This window comes from Lipotes vexillifer, unplaced genomic scaffold (genome assembly GCF_000442215.2).
Source record: "Lipotes vexillifer unplaced genomic scaffold, Lipotes_vexillifer_v1.1 scaffold469, whole genome shotgun sequence".
Lineage (NCBI taxonomy): Eukaryota > Metazoa > Chordata > Mammalia > Artiodactyla > Lipotidae > Lipotes > Lipotes vexillifer.
In genome coordinates this window covers 2,359,814-2,371,657 of record NW_006788006.1, presented here as the reverse complement: position 1 = coordinate 2,371,657, position 11,844 = coordinate 2,359,814, and positions in this window count along the sequence as shown.

Here is an 11,844-nt window from a genome sequence, read left to right as displayed (position 1 = left end):
GCAGGAATCTGGCAGTGACCTGTGGCTGCTGTGTGTCCCTGGCCTGAGACTTAGCCTCTCTGGGCTCTGGTTTCTTAATGTGGAATTGGGGGGGTGGGGCGCTGGGCAGGTCAGGGAGGGACACAGATTCTAGTTCATAGTGTTCAGTCAGCTCACATTTCTGCACAACTACTGTGTGCCAGGCCCACACGGTGGCAGTGTGAACAGGGCAGGTGCAGGCTTTGCTTTTTAGGGGCTCACCCAGTCTGATGGGGGAGGCAGTCAGGAATCAAACACAGGTAAAATGACAGCAGAGCTGAGAGAGCTGATCAAAAGGGGCCTGAGGGCTTCCCTGGTGGCGCAGTGGTTGAGAGTCCGCCTGCCGATGCAGGGGACACAGGTTCGTGCCCCGGTCCGGGAAGATCCTACGTACCGCGGAGCGGCTGGGCCCGTGAGCCATGGCCGCTGAGCCTGCGCGTCCGGAGCCTGTGTTCCGCAACGGGAGAGGCCACAACAGTGAGAGGCCCGCGTACCGAAAAAAAAAAAAAAAAAAAAAGGGGGGCCTGAGTTAGTGGGGAAGGGGGAGGGTTCTGGAGGAGGAGACACACTGGTGGACAGGGAAGAGCTGGTAGAAACTGTTAACTGGGCATAGAGGGAGTAGAGGGCTCTCAGGCAGCCCTGGGTTAGGAATGCGCCGGCCGGCAGAGCGCAGAGGAGGGAAGAGGGAGCTAAGAGCAGGAAGTGACATCAAAGACCTGCTAGGGGCCTTGCGAGGAGGCGGAAGGATTAGGAAGGGGGGAAGGGTAAAACGGGGAGATAGAGGGGGAAGAGAAAAAGGGGGGGAGTAGGGTGGAGGAAGAGGAGGAGGAAAGGGACGTGGAAATGGAGGCGGGCCAAGAGGAGATAAGGGGAAAGAGGGCGGAGGGGGAGGAGGAGGATTTGACTCAGAGGGAAGTCTGGGGAACGGTGTGAACGCGCCTGGATCTGATTCACGTTGTAAGGTCTCCCCCTGGTGGCCTAGTGGAGAACGGGCAGGGAGATGGGACGGATCCACCCTTGCGTCTACCCTTTGGTCCTCACAGCCAGTCACAAAAAGTGTGGCAGCCTGAGCCAGGCCGACCTCAATTGCTCGAGTAGCCTCCCGTCTTCTAGGCTTGGTCATTCCATGAACAGAATGGGGACAATATACCCCCAGACCCTCGCCAAGCGCCCCCTGCGCAAATGGGTGCTTTGTGCAGATGTGCTCAAGTGATTCCCACAAAGCCTTACGGGGCAGGAGCTACTGTCATCTCCGCTTCACAGAGGGGGAAACTGAGGCTCAGAGGGTCACGTGGGATGCAGATGCCAGACTGGAATCCAAGACCCCCCAGTCCTGTCCTGGGCTCCACTAGCCTGGGCTGGCCCTTGGCGTGGGTCCAGCCCCTCCCAACAAACTCGAAGCCACCGCCAGGCAGGGCGGAACCGTGGGTGTCCCTGGCGCCCCAAGGTGCCAATTAAATGCTCGTGGCCGTCTGGGGCCAGAGCTGTGGACGGCGGCATGGCCGAGCCGGGGCCGGGGCCGGGGCGCGCCTGGCGAGTGTTCGCCCTGTGCGGGGCCGCGGTGTTCCTGGCAGCGGTGGCGGCTGGAGCAGCCCTGCTGGCCTGGAATCTGGCCGCCTCGACCTCCCGGAGGCCTGGCTGCCCAGAGCCAGGGGCCAACACCACGGCGCCGCCTGGAGACCTGGAGCCTGAGGTCAAGGAACTTCGGCGCCGGCTGGCAGAGGCTGCCCAGCGCGAGGAGGCCCTGACCAGGCAGTTGAACCAGGCCGAGGGTGTCCGACAGGAGCTGGAGGAGGCCCTAAGGGCCTGTGAGGGCCGCCAGGTAGGTGGGCAGGGTGGGGGGCTGGGGATTCCAGAATATGGGGGGGAGAGGGTGCACACACATCCCTGGGGCTCCCCCCACCGACCCCGCTGCCCTGTGCCTTGGTTTCCACCATTCTTCAATTGAGGGAGGAAAATAAGAATACACACGTAATTCCTTCCAACTCCTACAATGCCATTTCAGCCTTGAGTCTACCTTCTGACCAAGAAGGTGTCGCTGTCCTTTGCTATTTGCCAGATCACTGGTGGAGGCTAGGGAAGCCTCAGACCCCTAAGCCCACCTGGGGAGGCCCTGTGCTAACCCTCCCCCTAGGTACCCACTCAACATCCCACCTCCCAGCCAGTGTACAGCAGCCCTATTTAGAGAGAGGGACATTCATGTAATTAGGAGGCTAAAGTTGGCCTCTTGGGGGAGGTACTAGCCAGGTCCTCCCTTTTCCTCCTGCCACCCCCTTCAAACTCTTCCTTAACCCTTCCCAGCCCTGGACCTCGCAGAAGAATCATCCTCAGAGTCCCAACCATTCATGTTTATTGAGTAACTACTGTGTACCCCTGTGTCCCAGGTGCAGCAGAGGTTGGGCAGTGTATGAATTTTTGAAAATTCATGCCTTTTGAAAGTTCATCCCTACACCTTTCCTGACTGCCTAAGGGAAAGGCCTGGGGTAGCCGAGGTTAAGAGCAGCCTGCACTGGGTTCAAATTCTGTCTCTGCCTCTCGATGGAGGATTCTCCAAGGAAGCCAGGCCAAAATCTCGGCCTCTGTACCCTGGTACCAAATAGAAATACGGAGACACAGTTTTGGAGGAAATAGAGAGTAGCTTTATTTCTTTGCCAGGCAAAGAGGGAACACAGCAGGCTAGCACCTCAAAAAAACTGTGTCCCCCTCTCTGGGGGAATAGGGAGAAGTCTTATAGTCAGGGCTTGTAGTCTGGGGTAGGTGATAAGGATCAAGGAAGTGATGGACTTGCATTCTTCTTTCTTCTGGGAAATTTCAAAACGGCCACAGCTGACATCAGGCAGCTCGGTAACTGGGTCTGGTCATCTCCAAGATTATCGCTGGTGACCTCCTCTCTGAAATGAAGAAAGCTACAAGGGAGTGTTACAAGGGAGTGTGGGAGAAAAGAATGCCAGGTGCAGGATATAATTCACATAGAGTCAGAGAGTGATTAAGGAATTAGCTTTGTGTAGGACAATTCTAGTTGCATGCACTACAGATTCGTAACAGTTAAAGTGAAACTAGGATTGCTTAACTTTTACAGACCTGCTTTTGCTGTTTCTATAGCCATTCACTCATTCCTTTGTTTTCCCGGCTTGTTAGTAGGAAAGAAAAACCCCATTTTCCACTTCTAGTGTAACTGTCTCACAGAGGTGACTAAGAATACCCTAGAAACCCAATTGTCAACCACCAAATTGGCTTGTGCTGGTCTGAAACCCCAGTCCGCGAGTCTAGATATAGCTAGGATTGGAACCAGATCCTGTCGGCAGAGCTAAACCTTTCCTACATCTAGTTGGCCTGGAGTAGGGGCCGGATGACCTGGACAGAGAACTTCTCCCAGGCAGGCACCTGTCACCACTCGGTACCCCAGACTTCAGAGGCCACTTCTGTGTTTTAAAACTACAGGACCCCAAAGGTCCAAATAAAGTTCAAGGAACACCAGTGTAGTCTCAGTCTCCCCTAGAAAGGGCGGAGCCAATTCCTTCTCCCCTCCTCCCTCCCCCCCCTCACTTCCCCTCCACTCCGCAGAGTCGGCTTCAGACCCAACTGATGACACTGAAGACTGAGATGGACGAGGCCAAGGCTCAGGGGACCCAGATGGGGGCTGAGAACGGGGCGCTGACAGGTGTGTTGGGGTGCAAAGTGGTGGGCAGGGCTAGAGATGGGAAGAGCCTAGAAGGTTCCCAGCTACGCAAATGACACGTACAGATGCAAACGTAAGGCAGACGAACGCGAAAACTTGTGAAAGAAATGTATGCAAAGGTCATGCGAATGTCAGAGAACAATGCAAATACAACAAAATATGCACACGCCGTGTAGAGACTCCCAAAAGTAATGTAAACCTATGAAAAGTTATGCAAATGACACGTAAAGGTCAAGCAAACAGCACACGAACTTAATTCAAATAAAACAAACCACGCAAATAGTAGGCAGACTATGAATTCGTAGCTGGTTTGCGAGGGGTAGGAGCCTGGTCTCCAGCCTGATCCTGCCCCCTGCGCCCGCAGAAGCCCTGGCGCGCTGGGAGGCGGCGGCCACGGAGTCTGCGCAGCGGCTGGACGCGATGCAGCGGCGCGCGAGCGCGGCGGAGGCCGAAGGTGAAGCCTGCGCAGCCCGGGAGGCGGCGCTGCGCGAGCACGTGTGAGTAAGGGGTGGGAGGGAAGGGTCCGGGGGAGGGCGAACCCATGCCCCTGCCCCTGCCCATGTGGGCGGGGCCTTGTGGAGAGTCACGGCCCTCCTGAAGGTCAGGAGTTAGAACCTGGGGGGCGAACCTGGGGGGCGGGGGAGGCGCCCTTTGGGGACGGGAATCCCCCACGTTAGCGCTGGCACTCTGGAGGCATGGGTCCCTGGGGTCGGGCGCATACTGGGGTCTCCGGGGAGGGCGGGGAGTGCAAGTGGAGGATGCAAGAAAAATCGAGTATCGAGTGAGGGGTCGGGGACCTGGAGGCGGAGCTTCTGGGGAAAAGGCTGGGAGTCCATGGGGAGGGGTCCTGGAAATGGACAGGGGTGGAGAAGGGATGAGGGATCCTGGAGCATGGGATCTCTGGGGAGGGGGCGTTCCCAGGAAAGGCGGAAGAATGCAGGAGGGTCTCTGGGGAAGGGGGGGTCCAGGTGCTGACGGGACCCTCCCTCCTTCCCGGCAGTTACGCCCTGGAAGCCCAGACTGGCCCCCAGCGCAGAGTGCCACACCCCCGGACCCGCTCTGGGTCCCGACCTCGGCCCAACCCCCGCTCGCGCTCTCGCCCGGGAACCTCCGGGGGTTGCAGGCGACCAGCGCGGCGCGCAAGGGGGTGAGTCAGACCCCAGCTGGATCAGGGATCGAGGCCAGGAGGACAGACACTGGGGGCCCTGCTGGGACACTTACAGAGGTACCCACGCTAGATGAGATGCTCAGTCGACACCCATCAACACTCAGCTTTCGACCGACAGCCGTCCTGAACGGAAACTGTGCAGAAAGAAGACCCGACCCTGTCTCCTTGACCATCTAGTGCTTATTTTGCAGATGGTGAAATTAAGGTCCATTTGGTCACAAGGTGAGATAGTGTAGAGCTGGGACTTAAGTCCCCTCTAAGGACAAGGACAGTGTTGCCCTCATCCCACAGACGTGAGGACTTAGGGTCCAGCCTTGACCTGGGAGTGACCCGAAGGGGTTACTTCTCCTCTCTGGTCCTCAGTTTACCTTGCCTGTAAAATGAGTAATTGGAATGGTGAGAGCCAGCATATCCTTGACACCAAAAGCTGACAAAAATGGCACAATAGGAAAACTACAGACCCCTCTCCCTATGAAGAGGGTACAAAACTCCCAAATGGAATTTTAGCAGAGAACCAAGTAACACATTTTTAAGATACAGCATAACAAACTGACTTATGCCTGAGGTGCAGAGATGGTTCAATATTTGGAAGTCTGGTAATAAAATTCGCCATACTAAATGGATCAAATGAGAAAAATTCTGAAAAGGTCATCAAAATAGCAACAATTGCATGTAAGTGAGATTATACAGTATTTGTCTTTCTCAGCCTGACTTATTTCAGTTAACATAATACCCTCTAGGTCCATCCATGTCGTTGAAATGGCAAGATTTCTTTTTTATAGAATATTATGAGTAATATTCCATTGTGTGTGTGTGTGTGTGTGTGTGTGTGTGTATAAAACATCTTCTTTATCCATTCATCTATCGATGGACACTTAGATTCTAATTTCCAGACCATAATCAGATTTTGCCAACTGTTCTGATAATGTCCTTTGTAACAAAAGAGTATCCTGGCTTACACATTGTAATTAATCTGGAACATTCCTCAATCTGTCTTTGCCTTTCATGACACTGGCATTCTTTAAAAAGCCCAAGCGAGTCATTTTGTGGTGTCTGAGTTTGGGTTTTTGTGATGTTTCCTCATGATTAATTGGCATTTTTGGCAGGAATGCCTCAGAAACAGTCAACCTAAGAATATTATCTGCTGTTGGTATGACTATATATAGAAAACCTAAGAGAATTAATGGAAACTTTCCTATATCTAAACAACTAGGTAGAAAAATCCTTTCGAAGAAAAGAAAGATCCATTTCAGATAATTTTTTATATCCAGGAATAAACTACGTTCCTTATTATGTAAGGATCTATTCTACATTAATTTTTCAAAAAATAACTCAGTAGAAAATGGGCAAAGCACATGGGCAGCCTGGTCATAGAAATATACGAAAAAGGGGCCCAATCTCACTGCTAGAGAAGAAATGCAAACTGAAAAAACTGTGATACCGTTTTCTACCCTTTGGTTTGTCAAAGACAAAAATAAAAACAAATCAAAAGTTTGTGAATACGTTGTGTTGGCACTGCTGTTGGGACTGCTCATTGGTACAACCACTTGGGAGGGCAGTTTTCCAGAATCTCTCAAGATTAAAAGTGCACATGTTGTTTGACCCATCAACTCCTCTTGAGGCAATTTTTCTGCAACCATATTATTTTAATTGAAAAAACATTTTAATCTACAACCATATTTAAATGGATACAAAATGATGGACAGAATGCAGTGGAGAATCCTGTGTTGGATCCTGGAACAGAAAAGCACTTGGTGAGGAAATCAAATAAAGTCTAGAGTTTAGTTAATAGTAATATACGAAGATTAATTTCTTAGTTTTGCCAAAGAAATTGGAAGAAGCTGCATGAGGGCTATTCAGAGACTGTATCATCTCTGCAAAGTTTCTGTAAATCTAAACGTATTCCAAAATTAAAAGTTTACTTTTAAAAAGATGAGGGTGGGGGAGAGGAGAAATGAAGGCATTATTACCACATTCTTGGTAATTGCAAAAAAACTGGAAACAACCTCAGTGTCCATCAGTTGGGGACTGTTTAAATGAGTGTCCATCCATCCACACCATGGAATGCTATACAACTGGTTTGTGTGGGGTTTTTTATTTTTTGTTTTTGGCCAAGCTGCCCGGCTTGCAGATCTTAGTTGCCTGACCAGGGATTGAACCTGCGCCCTCAGCAGTGAAAGTACAGAGTCCTAACCACTGGACAACCAGGGAATTCCCACTATAAAACTGTTAAAAAGGCCAAAGCTGATCTTCCCTGAGACGCATTAATGTAAAAAGCAGGAGAGCAGGGCTTCCCTGGTGGCGCAGTGGTTAGGGGTCCGCCTGCCGATGCAGGGGACGCGTGTTCGTGCCCCGGTCCGCGAAGATTCCCACATGCCGCGGAGAACAGTGAGAGGCCCGCGTGCCGCAAAAAAAAAAAAAAAAAAAAAAAAGCAGGAGAGCAATAATTTGTGTATGTCTTTTAAAATTCGGGGCTGGGGGAAACTTTTATCCAAATATCTCTGAAGGAAACACTGGTCACAGCTGTGGCCTCTGGAAAAGGAATCAGGGATCTGGGGATCGGCGAGGGAAGCAGTCTCATGTTCCTCTGTAAACCTTTTTGTAAAGTTTGCATTTTAAAAATCGTGTGCGTGTATTACCCTTAAAATAATTAAAATTTGTTTTGAAAAATTTCTGAAGAGGCTGCTGTAAGGACGGGAACAGCAGCACTTGAAACTCTGATCCCCCCTCAGCCAGTCCTGCTTATTATCCCCCCAGCCACCTTGGAGGTGGCTTGGTGGTGCCTGATCAGGGCCTTTACTGGGAGAGGACCAACTTGGGGTGGGGGGAGGAATTGGAGGGCCCCCCCACCAAAGGAGGAGGTGAGGCTGAGGGGAGGGATGAGAGTCTAACCGCTTTGTTCCGTTGCTGGCCACCAGGGGTCACCCCAGTCTGCAGACCTGGTTGCTGCTGGCTGAGGGCCCAGAACTTGAGAGGCAGGGAAGATGGGTCTGAGACACCCACCTCCCCCTGCAACTCTGGCGTAAATCCAGAAGTGAGCAGGAAACAGCTTCTCCTTCTGGAGTCAGCTAGGGCTTGAGACTGGCCTTGCCTTGTCTGGGGCCCCAGGAGCTTCAGACCCTCACTGTGGGGTCCAGGGCTGATGCACACAAAGGGCTGGGCTCAGGGCTGTAAATGGGACCTAAAATATTATCATTACTATTCACTTATTCTGCTAGCTTCACCTTGGCCATACCTGCCAGATCCCTGAAAATCAGCTCCGGGGAAATGGGGAGCCACGGGAGGTGTGTGAGCGGGAAGGGTACTGTCAGATCTGGTTCCCCAGCCAGAATGGAGAATCCCCCAGCTGCCTTGCCTTCCAGACCCCACCTGCCTCCCTCCCCACAGGGCCAGCCCCCAGCCTGCCCTTGCTCTGTTGTGCCTCCCTGTCTCCACCTGTTCAGTTACCACTCAAAGTCTCTGTCTGTCCCTCTGTCTCCGAGTCTTTACCTCTGTGTCTCCACCTTGTCCCCAGCACACTCTCCCAGGTCCCTGCCCTGGCCTCCCCTATTCATGGTCACACTGGGGTCCCTCTGTGGCTACAGAAACAGGAGTGTATGGGAGGGGGGTGGAAAGGGGAAGCCTGGCACAAGCTGGGTCGAGGGCACTGGGGACAGCAGCAGCCTGACCTTGTTGGCGCCCAGTCCCAGGTAAGAAAGTGGGTCACCTTTTTTCAACAAGGAACACGGATGCCCAGAGAGGACAGGCTCTTCCCCACCCCCCACCCCCACAAAGGGCTCTCCTTGCCTCCTCTGTCAACTCCAAAAGCCCCAAAACTTAATTTCCTTTGCGTTTAACCAAAACCCAAACACGTTGGCATAAAAGTGGAGGGTTTTCTGAACTTTGCTGAAATTTTTCTTTGCCAGAAATATCGCTTCCTCCAGAACCTTCCTGAAGTTCTGTGAGAGTTTTTAAAAACCTCGTGTCTCCTTGAGAACTTCAGTGTCAGTCTTCAGAGTGACACAGAGCTGACTTCCTCAGGACAGTCTTCCCGTCTCTGCCCAAACAATCAAATGAAACCAAATGGATTGTTTTTAATTTAGAAAAAAATAATTAAAATCGAAGTCAGGTTTTATGGTGACCCTCCAAAGGAATTCAGAGAGATTCATGCACAAAATTTCCTGTGACTATGACAAATGGTTTTCAGGGAAAAACCAAATGCTCACATCATTCGATGCATTTGACCTCACGTGAATTCGAAGACCAGTTGCTCACCTCCTCCCTCTGGAATTTTCTGGCCAGGAATTCAGGCAGAACGTGTTCAGAGAGTCTGTTTTTAGAAATTTTAGACTCTGCTGGCAGGAGTGTCAATGGAAACAACCTCTTTGGAGGACAAATTGATGACAGCTGTCAAAATGTAAAATGTTATTGCTTTAGGACCCAGCAATTTCACTTGTGGAGATCTGATATCAAGTCTTATTTTGTTCATTGAAACAAAAAATTTAAAAACAGTCTAAGTGCCCATTGATAATTATTATGGTAATGTATGTGCTGAAAACCTAAACAGCGGTCAAAAGGAATCAACAATCTCAGAGTCATAATGTTGAGCAAAAAGAGGAAGTTTCATCATTACCTTTTCCATTTAAAAAAATACATAGCTTTTAAAACAAATTATTGGAAAAAGAAACATTACAAATCAAAGTTGTGAGATCAAACTGCCAAAAAGAATGTTATTTTTGAGCTTGATACAAAAGACATTAGGGTGTATATTGAAAACTCTTGTTCTTACACTGTGACAGTTGCTCAAAATTGTAGCACATCAGGTCTAGAGTGGCTTTTTGGTTTTCCAGGAGTTTACAGTTGCCTTTCTTTTCCCTTGACAACAGATATCATGTTCATACATACATATATGCAACATCTTCGATATACAGTGAAAGAGAGACAAGATCTCAAGTTCGTACCAAGACTGTCACACCTCCTGGCATTGGCCTAAGCACTGCCCCCATGCCTGAGCTCTCAACTGGACCCTTGTCACCCAGGCTCTACCCCTGTCGTGCCCCCTTTCCCCTGGTGATCCCACAGGCCCAGGAAAACAGCAGCTGGAACAGTGTCCCTCTCCTCTGTGTCTCAGTTCCCCAGCCTCACATCAGAGGCTGTGCATGATCCAACCCCACCTTAAAAAAATACCACCATTTATTAAGGTTGACCGTGTGCCAGGCACTGTGACAAGTGTTTCACAACTGGCTTTGTTGCCTCCACTTTAGACAGGAGAAAACTGAGGCTCGAGGAGAAGTCACTTGTCCCAGTTCCCACAGCGGTAGGTGGCCCAGCCAGAACTTAACTCCAGAGGCCTGCACTGAAACCATGTATTCACTCTGCCTACATGACTCCCCATTAATGCAGATGGGAGATGTCCTCCTCCCACCCTGCTCCAGGGGACTCTGGGTGGGCCTGACCAACCCAGAGAAATAGCTGGTTGGGCACCACTTGCAGCCCCCAACCCTCCTCCCTCCCAGTAGTGGCTGGGAAGGGTCCGGAATCAGGAATCAATGGGTAGCTGCAAAGGCCAAAGGTCAGTCAGGGGTTTCCTGCCCATCCCTGGGAACTTCCTCCTTCCCGACCCAACTCCCACCTCCTTGATGAACACCACCCTGGAGGACCCCTACCCGCTCAACTACCCCCCACTCCACTACCCTGGCTAATAGGGGGATGGGTCCCCATGCCACCACCTTCAGCCCGCTGTGCCCCCCACAGGCAGTGGACAGCAACTGTGTTATCGTCACCCACCCGTGGTCCAGCCTCCTTTCCATCCCCTTGCCCTGTTCCCCTCGGATCCTCTCCCTCCTCCTGTCAGCCTTGACCCCATGGGGCTAGGGGCTGTGTCCCACTCTGTCTCCCCACCGCCAGGCCTGGGGCTCTTGATGGGGCCTCTGGCATCACCCAGCATAGGGGTTTTCCCTGGAGCTCCTGGATCTGGGGTGACGGGTAGGAGGGCATACCCAGAATCCTTCTTTGCTCCTTGGTCCCAAAACCCCTTCCTTGCCCACCTGGGGGTGACCCACAGTGAAGCTTGACCCCCTCTATCTGGGGCTTCCCCTTCACCATCTCACAGATCCCCAAGATGAGGTTTCCAGCAGGAAATGGTAGTAATAATAACAATGGCAAATCATTTCTCCCAGCCCCCTCCCCGGTCCTGGGACCTGGTACTGTGCTCACCTCATCTCACAGAGGGGAAAACTGAGACAGGAGAAGCCCCTCACTCAAGCTTACCCTGGCCTCAGGTTCACTGCTGCCTGTGCTTACTAAGCACCTACATGAGCCGGGCATTGGGTGGGATGACAGCTAGGGGAACCCGCACCACCACCATCCACCCATCAGCCCTCTGTGAGGCCTTCCTGTGCCAATTAATTACTGAGCACCTACTGTGTGCCTGGCCCTCAGCTAAGCGCTCCGCACAATTTAGCTCCTGTAATCATCACTGCCGTGTAAGATGGGCACACATCTGTAGCCAGCCCTCCCTTGAGGGGAGGGGAGTCCAGCTCTGTGAACGACCAGAGTGAGACACCCAGGCAGTCCTTTGTCCTCCCTTCGTCTCGGTATCCTCCTCCCCACGATGGGGATGTTGACATGAGGTCATAGGCAGGTGAGACCAGCTCTGGGCACAAAGCAAGGGCAGGTGGGGAAACTCAGGCTCAGCAAGACCAAGGACGCCTGGTCACCTAGCCGGTGCCCCACCCAGTGTAAATCAGAGAGGCCCAGACGTGACTTGTTGCCCTCCCCCCTTCCCTTCACAGCCTGGGTGGGAGTGTTGTGATAACCCACAGCCCCCGTTTCCTCCTGGCCAGGAAGGAGCCAGGCAAAGGAAGTATTAAGAGGAGTAATATAAACACTTCCCCCCCTCCCCCCTGCCGTGGCAAGGTCTAGAAGGGGCAGAAGCCACCACCCAGAGCAGACCAGCCAGCAGAGCAGTGCCGGTGCACCGGGCAGAAGCTGGAAGGAG